The sequence below is a fragment of the Mus caroli genome, chromosome 9 (genome assembly GCF_900094665.2).
Source record: "Mus caroli chromosome 9, CAROLI_EIJ_v1.1, whole genome shotgun sequence".
Classification (NCBI taxonomy): domain Eukaryota; kingdom Metazoa; phylum Chordata; class Mammalia; order Rodentia; family Muridae; genus Mus; species Mus caroli.
Window position 1 is genome coordinate 76870267 of NC_034578.1, and position 22981 is coordinate 76893247.

Consider the following 22981-nt stretch of genomic DNA (forward strand, 5'->3'; position numbering starts at 1 on the left):
CAACACCCCCTGTGCTATAACTCCAGGTGATCCAATAGCCTCTTCTGGATTCCTGAGTACCTGACACACAAGTTTAAAAGCACACACACACACCGAGGGGGAGAGGGAGAGAGAATTAAATATAAATCTAAAAAGACTCCAAAACTTTAAAAAAAAATCTAGGAAGATTATCAAGATTATCCCTACCCTACTCCCATTTGCCATTCACAATTATTTTCTTCCATAGTCTTCCAAAGTGTGTGTGTGTGTATGCGTGTGTGTGTGTGTATGTACACATACACAGGCACACACACGCGCACATACACACACACACACACACACACACACATTATATATATATATATATATATATATATGCAAAATTGAGAAATCTCGATCCAGGATGACCTTTGAGAACATCTAATCTCTGCTCCATTTTGTGGGAAAGGATGCTAGCGATTGAACCCAGGTCCTCACACAGGCTAAGCACAGGTTCTGCTGCTAAGTCTCGGGGAATTAGTGGCCAGCTGTAAGCCCTGCAGCTAATGACCTGCAAAGCTGGTCATCTTGGAGGCAAAAACCAGAAAGCTGCTTCCATTTCTGTGTGGCCCGGAAGTCTCACCACTGAAGGAGATGCACTTCAGCTACCCAAGAGTGGATGCCTTCAGGAGTCTTCAAGAGAGCACCAGTTAAGTCTCTGGGTGGCCTCTGACTAGGAAAAAAGGAGCCATTATGGGTTTGGGATACAATTCTCCTCCAAATATTTTTCTAAATCTTATTTCCCCACTAATAATTTTATTAAGGAAAGAAGGGGGAGGGAAAACACTGGTTTGGAGTGAGCAGTGATTATCTCTACCCTCAGGTCTCACTTTTCCTTTGCCCTACAAAGACTCATTGTTCTGGTCTTTGAGAGAGATTGACTTTTCTTTTCCAAGGCCCTGGTTCCTCCTGGATGTGGAGAAGTGACTTAAATAGAAACCACCGTAAGAAGTTAGTAAGTATCACAAAAGGAAAGGGAAGGCATTGATGGAGCCTACCAGCGTCTGTTCTGGGGGAAGGCCAAATGTCAGAGGCCTATGAAATAACACAAAGTGGTGTACTGGAAACGTAGTTGTACGTCAATTCTTGCCACATACGGTTTGCTTGGAGGCCCAAAGCAAGCAGCATGGCTCATCTAAGTAAAGAGGCAGCCAAGATAATCTAATGACCTAAGACCTAACGGCACTGCATGCTGTCTCTGATCCGGCTTGCTTTTATATTAACAGACAGATTTTTACTGCTTCTCTTCTGCAAGTGTCTGGGATGATCCCTTGCCACCGCTTTTAGAAATGCTTTAAAGTAGGAGCTGAATTTCCTTAAAGGTGGCGCTTGAGTTTTATATTCAGTGTGTTAGTTACTGGTATTGTTTTTGTGGGTCGGGGATGAATTTAGGAGAATAATTGCTTGAACCATAGTATTTAAAGAAGCACTCCCTGTATAAAAAGAAATTTTACATGAGACAAAAAAACAACAACAAAAAAAACCAACAACAACAAAAAAGAATATTAAGACATATTCTGTGTGGAAGATGTTGAGAAATACTCACTGCCTTCCCAGACCCCCGACTTCATCATTCAAACTTCACCCGGCCATCGCCCTCCCTGAAGCCCTGCCTCGACTCTGAGCAATGCTTTCTAATTTTTCCTTGGAGCATCCACCCTGTCCTTATCGTTCACAATGTCCACACTCCCTCATGGGCATATCTTTTTGTTTTTTTCTTTTTCTTTTTTGCTGGTGGTGCTTTATGGTCCACTGATTTAGCAGAGATGCACTTCATTTTCAGGCTTACCAACTGTCGAACAGTTCCTGTGTCCACACTCGGTTTACCCACACACTCTGCATTCGTAAGAGAGTTACAGGATAATACTCAGAATTTCAAACCGCTATGTGTTTCCTGGGAGTCTGCTTTCCCAAATATTTACATTAGTCCCCTGCAAGTATGTTAAGTAATTGTAAGTAATTCAAGGCAGTGTTATTTTGAGAAAGGATATGCTACTGAACCCTGGCTCTGAGTTTCAAAAAGTACTTAGAGCCTACCACAGCCACCAGCCAGCAATGACGAGCAGTCCTCCCGAAGCCCTGCAGTCACTAGCTTTTCCCTGAAGACAACAGAAAACCTCCCAGCAGGTAAGTCACAACACATCTCCTTTGAAACTCCATTAAAAATTTGGCATGGGCTGCTTGTCTAAAACCTTTCAGGAAATGTTAGGCCTTGTCAAGCTGACAGGAACCAGCAAGTTATTTTTGTTAAGTTCCAGCAAATGTATGAAAGGCAAGGAAAGATGAAGACGTTCCTCCTGTGATGCAGTGGGGGTGCTTAGAAGCAAGTCACCTACCTGCTACTGTAAAGGCACTCAACTATCACATCTTTCTCATGGCAAAGTCATTTATTAACAGGTTTTTTTTTTAACAGAATCTAAATATCATATTGGCGGGGACGACTCACATTCTGAAAGAGTATAATTTAATCTTGGAATAAATAAAGTTAGGCATTGAATTATTTTTGTAGGTAAGAAGTTGGGATCAGGAAGTTATCCTGAGGGCTGGGGATGAAGCTCATGTGGTAGCTGCTTGCCTTGCATGCATGAAGCCCTGGGTTTGGTCCCCAGTGCTGATAAACAAAGCTGACATGGTGGGTGGCACATGCTGGTAGTCCTAAAACTTGGGAAGTAGAGGAAGGGAACACAGGTTCAAGATCACCCTCAGGAACACAACAATCGTAAGGCAGCCTGGGAAACACATGAGAGCCTGTCTCCAAAAAAGTATTACACAAACTCAGTACCTTGGAATTTCAGCTATCTTGAAATAATTGTCAGAATTACTGTCTGGAAACTTATTCTCCTTTTCTCCTTCCCCCAGGTTGAACACTCATACTGGAACATGGGACTTATGCTCAGCTTCTACATCCCAACCCTAACTCTTGTGCAGATTATCTTGAAATGATCAAGGCAATATGGCCCAAGAGCAGACAGAGCTTCTCCAGTGTTACAGAAAATGGAAAAAAAATCTACTTAATTGAACAGCATGAAAGCCCTGCCCCTAGTGTCAATGGTCATGATTTGTTTATAAGAAAGTTAAAACATAGTAGTTATGAAAATAGAACTTATCCAAACAAGCTGGACTTATGAAAAACTAATACTTTCAAAGTTTTCTTTTGTGGTAAACATAACTCATGTGGAGTTTACTATAATACCAAAGGCCTCTCTTTATATCTGACCTTAAGCCTGACAACCTGTGTACAGTCCTTAGAAAATACACACACACACACACACATACACACACACCAGTAATAAGAAAATTTAAAATGTAACTTTAAGTCTAGATTATAGAGAACCTAACCCTTTGAAATTGCATATAATAATGTTTAACACATGCAGCCCTACTGTGTTCCTGCCATTGCTCTATCTTATGTCATCATCAGACTTCACACATGAGGAGTCTGGTATAGAGAAAAAAAAATGACTTTCTTACTGGAATTTGAATCCAAACAAGTTGAACTCCAGAACACCCATTTTATTACTTCTCATGACACTGAAGGAGAATATTTATTGGATCGGACATAGAATTTTTCCATTCTCTAAAATTATGTCAGTATATTTTTAAAGCAGGATCGTATATGTATTTTCACTTAGCATAATATTATGAATATTTTTCTACGTGTTCAGAGAATAAAGAAAAAAAGTTAAATGAATTAGGCTCAAAGTACAGAGACAAATTTCAAGTTTGTCCTCATCATGTAATAATCCTCACGGGAAACTCGGAGCTAGGGACCAGAGTGTAGTCACATGGATGTGGACGTGGCAATGATGCAGTGTCATTAGACTTCCTTTGTTCTCTCCTAGGCAAAATGAAGGTGCTATATGATGTCATTTCTATTTGCAAGAGCCTGGAGTCATGCATTAGAGAACAGTCAAGGACTCCTCTTGAAGGCAAGGTTGAAGTGCATCCCTGTGGCAAAGGACTCAGGAGAAGAGAGCTCAATGTGGATGCTCAAGTGGAGCAACAGGAAGCATTCTCTCAAAGTCACCTACAAGAACTCAAAAGTGGGCATAGAGGGCTGCTGTACACATCGACACTCCAGCAATGTCTGTGTGCTTTCATAGTACTCTTCCCTGGAGGGAGCCATTAACTCTGACCCTGCCTTTCAGTTCCCTATGCAGTCTGCTTCCACAATTACCCCCTTGCCCTTTCTCCCTCTTTTTCTCTTTCTCCTCCCCTTCTCCATCCTTGCCTGTAACAAAGGTGAAATCTACAGGCATCAGCCCCCCTCTTCCTTTCTCTTCCTCCTCCCCCACCCCATCCCCTCTTCTACCAAAGGTGAGTCTACAGGCATCTGCCCTTTCTGCATATTGATACCTTTAGGGGCCAGCTTTGGCTGCACCACGCCGAGAGGTAATAGTTTAAATACCACAGTCAGGTCTACATGACAGCTGCGGAGTGACATGAGCTCCTGAGTCCCCATGTAGCACAGATTTGAACATTTTAGTTTCAGGATTTGTGCACATGGGGCAAAGAATACTAGAAAAAAAGCACAGCTATGTGAGTCACCAACCTAACAGAAGGGACACTGGCACAATCAAGACAATAAATGTCACACAACTAGCTTGCCCATCCTGGGAGATTACTATACATCCTGAAGGTCAGAGATAATAATAATAAAAAAAGAGAGTAAGTTGACCAGGTGTAGTAGCACAGGCCTTTAATCCCAGCACCTAGGAAGCTGATGTAGGAGGGTCACTGTGAGTATGAGGCCAGCCTGTTCTACATAGAGAGTTTCAGGCCAACCAAGAGTTACATAGTGAGTCTATCATAGGAGGAGGAGAAGGGGGGAGGGGGAGAGGGAGGAGGAGAGGGGAGGGGGGAGGAGGGAAGAGAGGGAGAGAAGAATAAGAGGAAGATCTTACAAAATATTTTCATCCGAGTCACATAGAAGTGCAGCAGTGTGTATGAGCATGTACAGAGAAGGTGGGAAGGAGCCGTGAAGAATAAGCTTTGCACAGCTATTGCTAAAGGAAATCTCCTTTCTCCCTGACTCTAAACTCTAATAACATTTTCTTTCAAATTCACACCAAGCCTCTTACCCAGTCTGTGCTATTACCCGGAGTCTATACACAGAAGGGTAATTCCACACCACTACTTCAGCCTTACTCAGACAGAGAAGTCACCTTTCCTGCACTCCCTCCTCTGCCTTGCCCTCTGTAACAACAGTCACTCAAGAACAGTGGTGGAGGGAAGATCCGGGTGACGAGTGAGAGGGAGGGGCCACGTTCTCAGACGCTTATTTTGGTTTTGTTGTCAATGATGTCATTTGTACTTGAGAACTTGACAGTTACATTGGAATAAAAACAAAAATGAAACCAGGCATGACAGCACATCCCTTTAAAGCCAGCAGTTGGAAAGCAGAGGCAGGTGAATTTCTGAGCTTTTTGGAGCTGACCTAGTCTACCTAGTGAGCTCTAAGCCAGCCAGTGCTTCAGAGTCAGACCCTGTCTCAAAACAAAAAACACAATAGAAAACCAGAACAACAGCAACAACAACAACAAAAACCTAGAAGACTGAATGTGAAAAACTGTGAAGTTGAAATATTTATCTCTTGGCACAGAGTAGACAAATTGTATTGATGAGAAAAAGATATGCCTGTGACCCAAGAGCTTTAAGGCCAGGGGTGGGGCATGCCTTTTCAACACCTCCTCCCAGGGCATTGCTGCTTGGAGTGCACCTCTCATGCTCACCACTGTCTCCCATGTTATCTGAACTACAGTCACGTGAAGAAAGGAATGTACTGTGGTCTTTTATAGATAACTTCTTGGCATTTAATATCCAGTACACAGAAAAGGTGATGAAATCCCTGAGACTATCTTCAAGGGAAAGATGAGGTAGCCTACAGAAGGTAAAATGTTACCAACTATATACTGGACAGAATTAGTATGGAGACTCTAGAGTCTACAAAGAACTCCCAAAGTTAAACAGAGAGAAAGAGACAGACAGACACATACATACACACACACACACACACACACACACAGAGAGAGAGAGAGAGAGAGAGAGAGAGAGAGAGAGGAAAGCCATCCTTATGGACTGGACAGATGGCACAGTGATTAAGAGCACTGGATGCTCTTCCACAAGACCCAAGCTCAATTCTTAGAACCCCCGTGATGGCTTTTAATCATCTGTAACTGCAGTTCTAGGGGATCTTATACTATCTTCTCAAAACACAAACACAAGGCATACATGTGGTACATAGACACACATGCAGGCAACACATAAAATGATAATAAGTAAATGAATTAACAAATATTTATTAAGAATTGCAGATGAGCAATATAGATACTCAAAACTGTTCAGCATCCTGAGCCAGAGAGGAGATACAAAATGAAAACTGATTTACGAGTCTATATCACCCCAGTCAGAATGGCTATCATTGGGGAAAAACTGACAAGTGCTGTCAAGAATACAAGGAAAGAGGAGCTCTTATTCCCTGCTGATGGACAATAAACTAGAGCAGCACCGTAAAGGTTTCTGGAGTTCTTTAAAAGCTAAAAATGGAATTACTATAATGAATCATGCACATCACTCCTGAGCATCTATTCAAAATCAGCCTACCAAGAAGATGCTTGTATTTCTGTGTTTACTGAAGCACTGCTTACTATAGCCAAGGTACGGAATCCTCCACATGCTCGCCAACAAGTGAATGTGCACAGAGTGGAGTCTCATCCAGCTCGAAAGAACTGCGGAATTATATATTATTTGCAAGAAAATAGGTAGTCCCAGAGATGGTAACATTAAATAAATATTATGTTTTTCTCTTATGTCAAATCTACACAAGTGTGTGTGTGTGAGAGAGAGAGAGAGAGAGAAACAGAAAGGGAACTGTAGGGGTGAGTAGAGGGGAGGGAAGAACACCGTATATCTGTATATCTTCTCTGATATGTGGGATCACACACATGTGCACATCATTTGGCACACTAAAAACTTTAATAAAACATCATTGAAGTCAGTGAAATATCCTGTCCTGTCATAACTGTATTAGCTACATACAGTGGCTGGGGTGAGACTAAAGAAAATGAGAAGCACCTGGTCCTTCCCAAGGGAAAACACAGCACAACATCTTTTTTTCACATAAATACATAGTTTGGGGTTGCTCAATTAAAACGGTTAAAAATTGGCAAAGCACATTAAGTTTCCAGTGTCAACCCACGTGATTCCCCTGAAGCTGTGTTTTTGGGAACCCTATAGTCACCCGAGCCACTGTAACACATTCGACCCAGAAAGACACTCTTAACTAGAGGAAATAAAGGAATGAATTGTAACATAAGCCATTGGATGTGTCTTATCTTAGTATACCTGTATAATTTCGTTATATTTGTAGCCTTAGCCATGAGTTGGACTAGTGTTTTTATATCATTTTATTTTCTTATTCAGAAATGCATATAGATGTTTATATTTCTGAAAGAAAATGATAATTGAATTGTTCACATTGTTAACTGAGAATAAAACAAAAAGAAATGATGCAGAGAAAGAAGGAGACAGCTGGAAAAAAAAAAAAAACCCAACCCTGCCATGCTCCTGTGGCTTTGAAAAAAACAACCATATTTTATGAATTAAAACCATGGAAAACTATCGTGATGACTAAATATTTAAAGGGAAATGTGACACTTCATAGAGGTCATTCTGGCAGAGAGGTTGGGCTGTTCCCTGTTTGCTTTTAAGAATCCAAGACATCAGACCTTGATGTCATCCTTGGGATTACAGAGTTCCACACCTGCTTAACTTATTTCCTGAGACGCTGGCCCGATGCCCCAGTGCTTACCGTTGAAGAGTTATTCTTTCACATAGAAATTCCTCCCAGTGCAGCACTGATACTAACAAAAGACCAAAGTGCTTGCTATGAGAACTAGGAAGTCCTGCACACCAAGCTTCCGTGCCTTGAGGAAACACTGCTTTTTCTTAATGTCAAAGTTAACACCTGACTATTTTGTGACGACCTGTGAAGCTGAATTTATGAACAGTTCTCCTCGTTCCTGCTAAGAACAAAACAGTATTTTTATCCCACCTCACAGCTACCCGAATCGCACCTTCTGACGTACAAAGACTTGCAGTTCATTAATGGAGAATGTGTTTGCTCACCTGTCAATAACACTCCTTCCATCCTGGATGCTTCTCACTGTGTTTTGCATATGCAGCCATTTAGTCAGCATCTTTACTTCTGTGTTTAAATAGGCATCTGCAAGTTCAACGTGTGCAAATGCAATCTCTCTCTAGTCCTACTCCTGCAATTGTCCCCGCTCCATTGGTCACCACCCCGTAGGTCACTCCATTCTTCAGGCTGCTGTGTGAGACTCAGATTCCTTCCTTTATCTCGCAATCACATCCCCAAATCCTAGAGTGGCATCTTTGCGTTGCTTATGTTGCTTCCACTCCAGATCCAGCTGCATCTTCTGCCAGGATATTGCCACACAACAGTCCCCCCCACCTAACTGCTGCGTTCCTTTCTGTCCTTGTCCAACTACAACATTGTCGCCTTCCTGCTCCTGTTCTTTTCTTTTGAGAGACAACAAGATCACACTGTGTATCTATCCATCCTGACCTCAATCTGACTTGCTTATCCTGGTCTTGGACTTGTAGATTTCTGCTCTTGGGCTGCCTGCATGAGTTCTGGGATCATAGGCATGGAACACCATACCCAGTGACAACACCCTTCAGATTTGTTTCCTCTGTTGGTTTTCAATGTTTATTGTTTCATGTGGTGGTTTGAGACATTTTGTAGTCCAGACTGACCTTGAATTCTTCTGTAACCCAGGCTAGCCTGAAATTTATGTCAGTTCTTTTATCTCAGGTTCTGGAATGGCAAGGCCTCCATGGCCAGTTTGCACTGTCACCATCATCCGGGAGCGATACGGAAGCCTCTGAGTTATATAACATGTAAACGTTAAGTCAGATTAAGCTCTTTCTCTGCCCCAAACCCTTTTCAAGGAATAGGCAAAATTCTTATCATGGCCTAAAACTGATGTCTTAGTTAGGATTTCTATTGCTGTGATAAACAGCATGATCAAAATGGAAAGGGTTTATTTGGCTTACGATTCCACATTATAGTCCATCAGTGAAGAAAACCAGAACCAGAAGTCAAACAGGGCAGGAACCTGGAGGCAAGAGCTGAGCTGATGTAGAGGCCATGGGTGGTGGTAGTGATGGGTGCTGCTTACTGGTTCCTACTTTCTTAAAGAATGCAGGACCAGCAGCCCAGGGGTGGCATCACCCACACTAAGCTCAGCCCTCCTGAGCTTAGTAATCAAGCTTCACTTTCAGTTCAGTAAGGTTTGGAGCAGAGAAGAAAACCACATAATCTGACTTAACATTGAAATATCATAAGCCTGACAACCTGAGTTGGAGCCTCTGAACCCAAGGAGAAGGACAGAACCAGCTCCCACAAAGATATCTTCTGACCTAATGTAGTGTGACACCTATGACCACATGGCCATACCACAAACACAAAAATAATAGTACATATAGTAAATATGTCAGTAAATGTTTTAAAAAGCTTTCCCCAGTGGTAAGAAATGATTGATAGAAAATCCCAATGAATATGCATGACTTTGGAATTGGAAACCTGTGCGAAATGAAATCTAAAAAGCAAAGCCATTTAAAACTGAGGAATGAGGGAAGTCCCAGGCAGGGGCCACAGTGTCCCTCACTGCGAAGTGTCCGGCATGAGCCCGTGTGTCTGAGCACTTGCTCCCGGTTGTTGGTGCTGCTTATGGAAGCTATGGAACTCTGAGCCGGTGAAGCCTTGCTGGACCAAGTGTATCCCTGGAGGCAGGTTTTGAGGTTTTATTTATAGCCTGGCCCCACTTCCTGTTCCTGCTCTGCTTCTGAACTGCCAAAGCAGTGTGGCAGCCCACCCCAGGCTCCTGCCTCCCTCCGTGCCTTCCTAGGCATGATGAACTAGATGCTCCCATGATCTGTGAGCCAAGTAAACCATTTCTCCCCTAAGTTGCTTTGGGGGGTTGAGGAGGAAGGGAACTCACCCAAGGGATAGGACATGACGTTTTAACCTGAGTAACAATAGAAGGTTGCATTCAAGCCATGTAAGGAGAGAAAAATTCAACTGAAAACAGAGGTAAGAATATGAACCAGCAGCTCATAGAGGATCTTTTAAAAAATAGTCAAGATTTACATAAACTGGCTCTCAACCTCATCCTGATGGGGGAAGTTGAGATTCACTAAGCATGTTCTCACACAACTGGAGAAAACAGAGGTGCAAGCAAAACCAGTAGGAGGTGAGCTGTAGCCCTGATTACATTGGAATTCTGCTCATCTCCCCCCTGTTAACCGTGCCCCTCAAGAGGCAAGTGTGTGGATCTTTACCTCAATGATATCTGTGACTATGAAAAAAATAAGTACAGCCTATGTGTTTATAAAAACAGGAATGGCTAAATAAGTAACTGCATTCCTTCTATGGAAGACCAGGTTGCAACTGTCTAAACTCCGGTGAACATACTGGAACTGACAGGAAGAATTATATAAGACATACTGTTAAGTGCAATAATAGAGACATTATTTTGTTTCTGTTTCATTGTTGTTGTGAAACAAGGTCTCACATATCCCAGGCTTGCTTCAAACGTTCTGGGTAATTGAGGAGGACCTTGAACTTCTGACTTTCCTGTGTGTTCCTCCCAAGTACTGGGACTCCAAGCACGTGCAACCATAACTGTTTCTATGTGGTTTGAGGATCCTAACCAAGGGCTTCCAGCCTATTAGGCAGGCATTCTACCAACTACACTATACTCCCAGCTTCTGCATTATTCATTTAACACACATGCACACATGCATGTGCCTGCACACACACACACACACACACACACACACACACACACACCGTCTTTTCTATAAGTAACTATGGAAAAGTCTAGACGTATATACATCACATCAATAGTGGTAAAGAGTTCTAAAGAGATAACTAAGCATTAGAAGGAGAGATGTTCAAAGGATATATACTCCAGTATAACCTGTAAAATTAGAACTTTTAATATGGAGAATCTGGTACAGTGGTGATTTAAATTCAATGTTTAAATCATTTTATGCCATCAATGTAAAACAAAAGAAAATGAAGTTATAATAAATGTAGTACACTAGTTACTTTCCCTGTTGCTGTGAGCAACTACCTGCCAGAAACAACTGAAAGGAGGAAAGATATATTCCAGATCACAATTTGGGATGGTGAGTGGAGGGCTGGCAAGATGGCTCAGCAGGTAAGAACACTGATTGCTCTTCCAAACGTCCTGAGTTCAAATCCCAGCAACCACATGGTGGCTCACAACCACCCTTAATGAGATCTGATGCCCTCTCTTCTGGAGTGTCTGAAGACAGCTTCAGTGTACTTATGTATAATAATAAATAAATCTTTGAACTGGAGTGAGCAGGGACTGAGCAAGTTGAGTTGACTGGATTGAGCAGGGGAGACCGGAGCGAGAAGTCCTAAAAATTCAATTCCCAACAACCACATGAAGGCTCACAACATATGAGTACAGCTACAGTGTACTCATATGCATAAAATAAATAAATAAATAATCTTGAGAGAGAGAGAGAGAGAGAGAGAGAGAGAGAGAGAGAGAGAACAGTGCTTGGGCAGAATGCCATGCTCACATGCCATCATACTATGAATCCATCAAGAGATCAACACACTGATCAGGTCAGAGCCTTCCTGATTTAGTTGTCTCTGGAAACACTATCACAGACGCACCTAGAAGTGAGCATCTCTAAGTCCCTCGGTGCTTCTTAATCCAGAAAACTGACAATGAAGATTAAGCATCACACTAGCTGAGAAAAGCAGTTTTAAACTCAATGTTAAAGTCAATGAAACAACAGTCTTTGTAAAATCTAAGCTATTCTTCCTTTCATTCATAGGCTTGGGGAATCCAAAGATGCTACCATCACACCCTGGCCCTATCATCTTTTGCTCATTTGGATTATAAAGATGGCAGATATCTTGAGTGTTCTACTTTTGTGTCTGGTTTTCAGGTGAAGTTTGAATTATCCACCCATCCTGCCATGATAAATATTCTCTAATTTCTGATGTGACTACTTGGAAGGGGAATAAATCCTCTTAGTTTAAGTATATTAACTTGTTAATCAAAGGAAAAGTCTTGTTCAAGTCTTAGTACCATATTCATTGGCAGCACAAACTTACAATCTAAGAATTAACCCTTTTTCAAAATTTTAATTTGCACATTAAGTGTTTTTGTGTTACCAGGCTAATTGAATTTGGCTCTCACTGTGAAACGTAAGACTGAAGGCCAAACATATAAACATTTATTCTTGATAACCACAAATGGCCTACGGTTAAGATAGAACCTGATAATTTAAGGAAAATTAACTTGTCTAAAGTGAGAACAGAGAATGATTCATGAATGGACTCATTTTTCTTTCTTGTTGCACATTGGTCGTTAGCTGTGACATGCTCAGACCAGAGTGAAAACATTAGCTATGGTTAATGGACTGAATAGATTTATTTAAGGAGAAATATTTAAAGCCCTGAAAACATCAGCTTATGTCCATGTTTATTGGCCACAGAGACATGATGTACAACGTGTGGCAAATTTTACATCTTCCTAAACTCCATGTGGAGCCCACAAAAAGTGAAAAAAAAAAAAAAACAGCATATATCTACATTTCAAAGTCTTTTGGCCTCATTTTTACTTTTCTTTTCTCAATGTTTATTTCAGTGTTTTCATGTCTTCCACACTTGAAGGAAGCCTGGGGCATGGCAAGTACATGCTTTTTCAGGCAATTGGGTCTGGGTGTGAAGTCAAATCTGGCTACTTTCCAATTCACTGTACTGGAGAAAGTCCTGCGATGCTTTGGATTTCAGAGATAAGCTACAGAGAGTGATCACGGCTTTGACATCCCCAAAGTGCCTACTTATGATGTGAGACTGCTGTGGGCCCTTAAGATATGCCACATAAAGAATATTTACTAAGTAGTCCACAGACAATTTAAGAGGAAGGAGACGTCGTTAGTCATGGAAAACTAATAAATAATAAAACTGATTTTTAAAAATTGAAATGGAAGAACTGAGTTGATGATAGTGTGTTAAATGAAAAAGAACAGTCTCTCTTAAAGCCACTTTCTAAGAGAAAAGAGTCATATGATAAGTGTAGGACCTCTATAAGTGTTTTCCCTGCCTTTACAAAAGTGTTCAGGAAAAATTCTATCACTCAGAATCTCTAAATGGGAAAGTAGTAACAGTGGGGAGATCTCAGGAAGTACAAGAAAAGATTCAAAAACCTTTCACTCCCTTTTTGAACCACAGGGGTTCTGAAACAACAGGGAAGGCAGAGCATCATAATGTCTCCCAGAGCCTCTCTGACACCCTGGATTTTTCTCTCTAGCCCCACAAGGGTCATTCAAGATGTCCCTACTTGCTAGCTTGAAGGCAAGTGTGGCAGCCATCTGCCCTATAGTAAGATATTTAGTTCTCCCTCCCAGCACAAGCAGCTGAATCGAGCCACACCCCATGATCATTGAATGTTCGCTACTGATGCCTTACTCATCTTCCATGCTTGTCAGGAATAAAGAGTTACATACATCTCTCATTCTGAAAGACTTTGCAACTCAATAGGAATACAGAATAGTGAGGTAAAAGTGAGCAAGTGTTCAAAAGGCATAAAACCAACTATGGATAAGGACAGAGTAATTGCTTGCCAAAATGTGTAAAGCAAACCAGTGTTCTTAAAGGCATGAAGATAATGATAGAATTAGAAACATCCATTTATTATAGAGTAGAGTGGGAACTGTCTGTTTGGGGTGGGAGTGGGGGGGGTTGTTTCCTAGTAAGTTCTGAATGATTAACATCATCAAAAAATTGCCTGCCCATGGTGATACTTGCTGGGAAATGGACATTAAAATTTAAATTGGGCAAATTTCTTATCCAGAATGTGAACAATATTTAGTATTTGAAGATGCTGTTGATAAATGCAGTAAACTGAATATAATAAAATATAATATAATATAATGTATTTTCAGTTACACAGTGATGGAACCAAAGTAGAAAAATGTTTGTCTCAACTATTCTCTTTCGGTTTCGTAAAAGACTTACAGGCCACCAGGGTTCAAGTCAGAGGTCCAAGTGAGCGAATGTAGTGGTTTTCACCCACGAGGGTAATCTTACCCTTGGGATGTAGGCAATGTCTAAAGACATATTTGGTTGTAATTAGTAAAGGGTGAATGGACTTGTGCCTCATGGATTTAAGTCAAAGATGCTGATCAACACCCCACTGTGCTCAGGACCGGTCCCTACAACGTTCATTCAGGCAGTCCAAAAGTCAGCTGTGTGGAGATTATGAAGCCCCGTGCGACACCATCACAACAGCATGACTGTCTACCACAGTTTACACCTCGTAACATGCTGAGTCAAGGTCTAAAAAAAGTGTTAACATTATAAAGGATGGAGTCTCGCAGAACTCTAGATGAATACGTGGCCTTCTTGTTGCAATAAAATTATATTTCTAGTATCAAAACGGAAACCTGGCATTTAGCACAAGGCAAATGCTTCACCGAAGATGAGAATGCTAAGTCTAATCACAAACCGTCACTGGAAAGTACCCCGAGTGAAGGTCATTCTACAAAACAAGTGACCCATAATCTTTAGAAATGTCAGCAAAGGACTGAGGAAATGTCGCAGGCTGAAATAAATTAAAGAGAGGCAACCCAACACAAGATTCTGGCATAGGACATCTTGATGTAGAAGACACAGAAACTAGAAGAGGTGAGGCTTACACAGCAGAGAGGCGACACTGCGAGGTCAGTAATCTTGTGTGTACTGTAGCAAGCAGAAGCATACCACATGTGTTGTTGGTAACACATTCTGAAGAACTGATGGGAAGGCCGAACAGAAGCTTTTATCAGCCATCAGGAGGAAATGGTACTTGTAACTTTTTCATGAATTTGTGATTTTTAAGGTTTTTTAAAAAGAAAAAAAACACACATTTTTGTGACAGGAATGATTCCTGGAACCCATATTAATGTGGAGGGAGAGAACTGACTCCTCAAGTTGTCCTTTGACCTCCACATGCACTCACACCCATCACAGATACACAAACACACACACACAGGAGGAGGATGGTGGTGGTAATAAATTACTTTTAAAGAATTTATAGAGTATCTATTTGTTTACCATTGCCTTTCTTATTAACTATTTATTTCTTCTCGCAAATGTGTCTATGAAGATGACAATTGCATGGATTACTAAAAGCAACACAAACCAGACCTTTGTTCAGCTAGCAGTTTCCTCTGACTAAATGTGTTTGTTTATACTTTCTGACCATAACAAAGAAGGGCCCAGTGAAGGAGGAGATAAGTAGCCATGTCAAATGTTACACCTTTATGCTTTCAATAATAACTAGTAAACCACAGTCACTACAATAGAGTAGAAGACCCAGGGACAAATCCCATCCTTATGACTGGGGAGAAAGTGCATGAGGTAAATACAGATCCTTCAACAAATGATGCCGACAAAAGGGGCGTTAACAAGCAGGAAGATGAAACTAGACTCATACCTCTTACCCTGTACCCAAATCAACTCAAAATATATCCAAGGCCTTCGAAAGACCAGAAACTCTGAAGCTACCAGGAGGAAAACCCTTCAAAACATAGGCATAGTCGAAAGAACTCCAGTACCATAGGAAAAAATAATTCCAACAATCAAGAAATGAAATAGCATGAAATGCAAAGGCTTCTGAAAAGCAAAAAAGAAGAAAGATACCAACAAAGTGAAGAGATGACCTCCAGACTGGGAGAGCATCCTTGCAATGGAAAGGTTGATGGGGAGTTAGAGATCTAGAATCTACATAGAAAGCCAAACACCAAAAAAATATACCATCAGTAAATGAGCAAATGAACTGAACATGGCCAGTGAATATTTGCAAAAGTTTTTAGCATTCTCAGCCCTCAGAGAAAGGCATAGTAAGACTGCACTGGGAACACGTCTCATTCCAGTGACAACAGCTGTCATCAAGAACACACCAAAATGCTGGCGAGGCTGTGGGGAAGGGATTCCTTACTCATCACTGATTAGTTCTATGCTGCTGCAGCTACTGGGGAGAGCCATAAAAAAAGTTGTTCAGAAAATTCACAGCACAGCTATCATAGGAGTTATCTGCACTGCTCCTGGGTATATATCCGAAGGAATATAAATCAACACAGCACAGAAATACTTGAGTACCAGAGTTTACCCGGGCAGTATTCATAAAAACCAAGACACAGACTCAGCCAAGATGTTCATCCAAAGAATAAAGCAAATTTTATATTTCTGTATACATTCTGTTCAGCCACAGAGGTGGATGAAATTATGTCAATTATAGAAAAACAGATGAAAGTGGAGACCATGTTAAGTGTAATTGGTCACAAAGAGAGAGATGTTTATTGTTCCCTGTGGGAACTAGATGCAAATATTTAAATGTATAGGATGTGAAAGCAAAGTTGGGGAGGCACTGAGAGAGGAGGAAGTAGTCTAAAGGGAGCAGAATATTAGAGGGTAAAGGGAAAGGAGAATGACAAAGCAATGCAAGCTTTCTCTACTGTAGAACCTAGGCTTAACTGCAACACACATCCACACCCACATTCGCATGTATGACAACACGAACAGAAGCAAAAGTGTTTGGGTGGAGGAACCAGCAAGAGAAAGGAGGAGAGATAGGAGCATAGTAAGGACAAACCCAAGCAAAGTGTAATGATATATATGATATAAATATCAACATGAGGGTCTACAGAGATGGCTCAGTGATTAAGGGCACTGGTCCCTCTTCCAGAGGTCCTGAGTTCAATTCCCAGCAACCACACGGTGGCTCACAACCATCTATAATAAGATCTGCTGCTCTCTTCTAGTATGCAGGTGTACATACAGATCCAGCATTTATGTACATTAAATAATAAATATTTTTTAAATATCAACATGAAACCTGTCTTTTTATACTAGCTTAATTTAGTATTATTAGTATTAGTATTATTGTAGTCAATGAACTTAAAAGCAAAAAAGTTACAACTTCTCCATACCTCTTGAGTCCCACTGAGCATGAGCCTGTCTTTGAGAGAAGCGTGGTTTGTTTCACAACACCCACATGGCTCTCACAGTGGCTAGTAACTCCCGGTCTGGGGAATCCAACACCTTCCTCTGGCCTCTGCACAACTGAGCACTCATGTGCACAGACTCCCCACCCCCAACACACTATTTTAAAAAAAAATAAAATAAAATATTTTTAAGTCCATATATTAACAAATACATTGTGATTTGTGCGGTTCTCATATGTATTAATGGTAAAGGATGTTCTGAGATTAACTGAAACCAACAGGATGCAGACCTGGAAAAGAGGAAATAAGGCACAAGCAGAGGGTTGCATGGAAGATGGCCTTGACAGCCTGACCGAGAAGGGGAAGAAGACTTGCACATGGATCCGGTGTGACACAGCACTAAGGGCAGCATACCAGAAGGCGACCAGCGGTTCAGGTCAATGTCTGACTCTATAGTGAGGGCGAGGATGCAAGAAACTCAGCCCAAAACAAAACAATTCCCATCCCACACATCACAATGTGATTATATACGGGAGACACTGGAAAATAATACAAAACACAGACTCGAGAATATCATAGATAAACTATTTAAAGAAAGGGGACAGAGAAATGAAATCAATGGCTAATGTGTTGCTAGTTAAATTGGAACAATCACGTAGAAAGAAAGGACAGGTTATAATTCTAGCAGTAGATACCTGAAACTGCTGATTTCACCACACAAACCCTACTGACCCTGCCTGACCTTTTTGCATGCTTAGGATAAAGCTTACTTGTAAATTAGATACCTACCAGAGTTAATAACAAGATGGACCAAGTATAACAATATATTATAACAAAATTCATGTCAACTTGTTCTTTGTCTCTCTCTGTCTTTGTCTGTGTGTCTCTCCCCTTTGAGAAGCACTTGGAAACTCATCTCTGCCCTTCACCAGTCCTGTATTTTGGGAGCACTGCTAAGAAACGAACAGTTACCTGAACACAGCACCAGCTACCAAACAGTTAATCTTATAATAGAGATGGCTACTTATGCTGACCTGGCAGGAAGTATATCCAGCCTGGTCAATCCACATCCCCAGGCAGGACAGAGCTGGGAGGTTCAGGAGGTCACACCACTCAGAACAGTACTGCACATTTAACACATAGGAATGTACACTGCTGAAACTCTCTAAGTCATATTTTCAGGTAGCATCGTATGAGGTACCGAGTACTTCAAAGTTGAAAAAGCCAAATGGTACCTGCAGTGCACAACTGTGCTTCATCCAGCAGTCACCAGACAGAAAAGCACAGCCATGACCACTGTTCAGACTCCCATTGTCGTTCACAGAATTGTGGGTAATAGTTGAATTCGGTCTTCATGTGTGAGTATGAGAAAGGTAAAAAGATAACAGGCTGGCAAGATGGCTCAGAGAGCTACTCAAGTTCCGTTTCTGGATTCCACAGGAAGGTGGAAGGGAAGAACTAACTTCTCAAAGTTTTCCTTTGACCTGCACAGTCGTGTGCACGTACACACACACACACACACACACACACAAACACACACACACACACACACAAAATCTGGCATGCACACATAATAGTAAACCAGTATGTGAAAAAGCACATTTGGAAAGACAAAGCCAGCACGCACCGCTAGTCATCTCGGCCACAGGATCAAACAGCAAACGGCAGGCTTGTCATGAGGTCTAGCTGCAGGACAGGCTTTGCTCAAAACAGGGCTCTCCCATAGGGAAGCAGAATGTGAGCACACGGGACTCAGGGGAGATGCTATTTCCATCTCTGCTCTGCACCAGCCCACTCAGTGTCAAGCATCCAGGGATCGTGTACCTCCCTGTGGGAGGGGCTCCCCTTGTGGAGCACATCCACCCCACATGACACTCCATAATGTGGGCTGTCGGCTTATGCTTGGACCATAGCATCACTCAGGAAACAAGACGCTACAAAGATGCGCTTACTACTTCAGCCTGTTAAGCCTGCTTCAAATCTCCAGTCTAGTAAATCTCCCTAGTAAATCTACCAAACTACTGATAGAGAAGTATGCTGGCTGTTTTTGAAAATAAAAGTCTTTAGGTCTGCCAGATTTGAGAACAATAGGAGGAAAAGAAAACAATGTGCTCTCAGAAGCATCCCGTGTGTGTGTGTGTGTGTGTGTGTGTGTGTGTGTGTGTGTGTACTCTCTTATTTTTCAGAATGGAAATGCACTTATTTTCCTTCTGATTATAAGCATATTGTCACATAATATTGAATCATTTTTCAGGAAGCCTGTCCCAGTTGAATTTCCCACCAGCATATATAGTGTCCATTTCCTACTTCCACTAATGTCGGAATGCTTTAGTCCTTTGTTAATGTGCTGGCTGAGATCATATCAAATTCTTTTAATTTGAAGTTTTAATTCCCAGAAAGGTTGAACAGTCTTCCAAAGGCTTATTAGAACCATTTATGTCATTTATCCATTTCTTTATAATGGCATTTTTAAAAAGATCCTTATTTTAAAGATATTGGTCTTCATTACTAAGTCACAAATTGCTATTTAAATTTTTACTTTGTTCATGAAGGTTCTTTGTAATTTTTTGTTTCATTTGTTTTGAACAAGACAGGGTTGTAAGGAGCCTAAGCTGGCCTTGAACTCAGTAAGTAGCTAAGACTGGCCTTGAAGTCCTGGTCCTCTGGCTTCTCTCCCAGCATTGGGCTTCTGGGCATCTGCATCCCTGGCCTGTTCTGTTGGTGGTTTTGTTGTTTGATTTTACTTTCCTGCTTAAGAGTTTTCTCCAACTTTTACAGAGTCAAATTTACTTGACTATTTGGTTTCACTGAGTTTTTAAAACCTTTTGTTTTACAAATATTTATGTGACGTGTATTGGCGTGTATTGGTGTGTATTGGCATGTGTACATGTGCCAGAGAGCATACTGAAGGTTAGAGGTCACCATGGAGGATTTGGTTCTGTCCTTCCACCATGACTGGATCCAACTCAGTCCATCAGGATTGGCAGCAATCCCCTTTGTCCACTGAGCCATGGTCACTGGCCCAAACTCCTGGGGCGTTCGCTCTTGATTAAGAAGGTCTCCCACACTCAGCTATCTACCTATTTCTATGTACATATTTGAGGAACTTAAAATCTTGTTCTATTTTTTTAACTTAAATTTCTGGTCCCTCTGCTATGTATTTGAGTATGATGGAGAAACTATTTCTCTTCTCCAGAGTCAATTCAAGCCTAGTGGTTAAATGATGCTGCCAACCTCAGGTTTGATGTGTCTCTGCTCTCCAACACTAAAACTGTATGTGGCCAGGTTGGGTTTTTTGGTTTGGTTTTTACTTTCTTTCTTTCTCCCCCCTTAATCTCTTCATCTCATGTAAACAGATTTTGATGCCACTATGAAAGTGTTTCTAACTTATGTAGTGCCAATTTGTTTAAGATTTATTTTATGAATTCTCTTATGTGTATGTCTGTGTATGAACATGGACGCAGGTACACACAGTGGCCAGAAAAGGGTATTGGATCAGCGCCTCAACTTTTCTTTTCATATGTGGTAAGGAAACACTTTCCACTTGTGCTTCGAAACTTCCCTGACTGCTGGTGGGGTTTATTGGCTCAACAGCCATTGGGCACTTGGAGGATTCAACAGATGTAAGTATTTTGTCAAAGTGCACAAACTTATAAAAGGCCCAAAGCAAACACTTTTGTAGGATGCCCTTCAGCACCCCTTCTCAAACATGGTGAGAGTGTTCACTGTTCTCAAAGAATACTAGCAGTGTGCGTGGTATGGATCAGGAATTTTCCAGTCCACAAATGCATATTTTCTGGGCTCATTAAACCCACTACAGTCTAAAGTGTGATGAAATGTATGTATATAGCAGACTTTCATCATGATATTTTTATGACATTAAAATTATCATGTAGAGGAAAAACTACAACTTCCTAGCTCCACATTTATAGTGATATGCAGACTTGTCCCAACATCTCTGATAGCGGTGACTTTCAGTCCCACTCATTTCTGCTTTGTTCCCTTAGATCTTGTTTGCCCGGCCCTATTTCCCTTTCAACTTCAGCATTCCTGATTGACCAGAGCAAGAACCAATTTACCACCTGTATCCCTGACACCCCTAAATGTAAGTGGTTCTGGTCACATGGTAGTGAGGCTGTGTTGCTTTCAGCTGTGTCCCTGTGAGAGAGTCCAGATGGTGGGTGCAATATTGACATAGCACCTCAACCTTGGCCCCTGCAGGCTGGTGTGTTTGAATGCATGCTTGTCATCTTGACTGCTGTTTGGGAAGGCTGTAGAACATTTAGGTGGTAGTTCCTCACTGACGTGGATATGAGGGCAGACCGTTAGCCCCACTTCCCCACACGTCCAGCATCCTGAGTGTAGATATGAGGGAAGAGTCAGGCTCCTGCTCCTACCGCAGTGCCTTCCCTATCTGCTGCCATAGCCACCAGCCATGATGGACTTTGCTTCCTAAAACTAAAGCTAAAATGAACCCTTCCTCTCTTAAGTCGCCATTGTCAGGGTGTTTCATCCCAGCCCATGAGCCTGAACAGATATTACCTAATGATTGAGTGAGGCCCACGGAATGCCCAGCAGGAGACGCTAAGACCTCCCATTCTCTGCTTGGACTTGGTATAACCTAGTTGCTTCGACACTGCATGGAAGTTGTGGCACTTCACAGATTCCAGGGTTGCCTCTTCTCCACCTCAGTCCGACCTCCAAGTCCTCCTTCCTGCTCTGACATGCTTTCTCATGTGGTAGAAGAATTCAGCTGTGGCATGTGAGACCTACAGAGGCCAACTGCTACCCAAGACCACTGTTTGCCGTCCAGTGCCATGCCACTTGGATCCTGTGTTCTATCTGTCATACTCCCAGCTCAGCATCAGCCTAGCCTCCTCTCTGGGTATAAGAACTCAACTGGGCCCCAGGACATGTCCTTCAGCATAAGCAGATAGAGAGACCTCCCTCTAGGGTCACTGGCTTCCACATAGCCCAAATCCTTTGAAATCTCACGCAGTAACTCAGACAGCACTGTAGAGAGTGTCTAGAAACAGAAATCAAAACAGTAATGTATTCCAGCCAGGCATCCAACTGTAGGATCCCCGTCTTTCATTAGCACTATGTGGGAAACAAGAGCTCTGTTTTTGTCTAATTTTGTCTAATTTGACAAAATTCTTAACTTCTTGAGAAACCACAAGCCACTTTCATCTGGCTGCTCCCTGCCCTTGTCCTCTCTGCTCTTTGAGCTCAGAGTTCCACGTGCTTGTCTTGGAAAGAGTCCATCCCAGTACATCCCCAGGAACACATGCACGCACTGGGACATTGTTCCCCAGGAACTGGGAATCTTGATGCACATTCCGGCATCGCTAAAATCTGGAGGAAGTGATGCAAGGGAAAAAAAAAAAAAAGCTATGGCAAAGAGGGTGAAATCAAACAAGTCCACTCAACATGTCCTCCGGGAGCGACACAGGGAGCATCCACACGGGTGGGGAAACTCTGCGGTGTTCATCAGCTGGAACTGTCAGCAAGGACATTCATTAAATGGCAGCTGTTGCTTCACCACTTGTAGGGGAGTGGAGCAATCCTAACTCCAAAATAGATTTCTGAGGATGAGACCGTTTCCAGCTAGTGACTGCAGGAGAAGCCTGGTTGTGAGATTTTTTTTTTTCATGAGCTTGTGGGAAAAGAATGGGGAGCAAACAGTTGTCGTTCAGCCTGGAGATGGCTGAGTCTTGGACTATGGTATGCAGGTATGCCAAATAGCATTCTAGCTCGCTACCACAAAGGGAGTCTGAGTGACAGTCCACCCCCACTCACCTGGGAACATCAGCTGCTCAGGGAGTGTTGGTTTATTTTTTTTTTATTACGTATTTTCCTCAATTACATTTCCAATGCTATCCCAAAAGTCCCCCATACC

General features: G+C 41.9%; 1 protein-coding gene across 4 annotated transcripts in view; it reads right to left on the reverse strand.

The window, feature by feature from the left end:
- Positions 1–22981, reverse strand: part of Filip1 (filamin A interacting protein 1) — a 195289-nt gene that overhangs the window by 133911 nt on the left and 38397 nt on the right. The window contains exon 1 of one of the 4 annotated variants that reach the window (XM_029481659.1): positions 18710–19073. The exons of the other annotated variants lie outside the window; for them this stretch is intronic. The gene's annotated coding sequence lies outside the window, so the exon portion shown is untranslated. Of the gene's footprint in view, positions 1–18709; positions 19074–22981 lie in introns of those variants that run through there. 4 annotated transcript variants of the gene reach the window in all.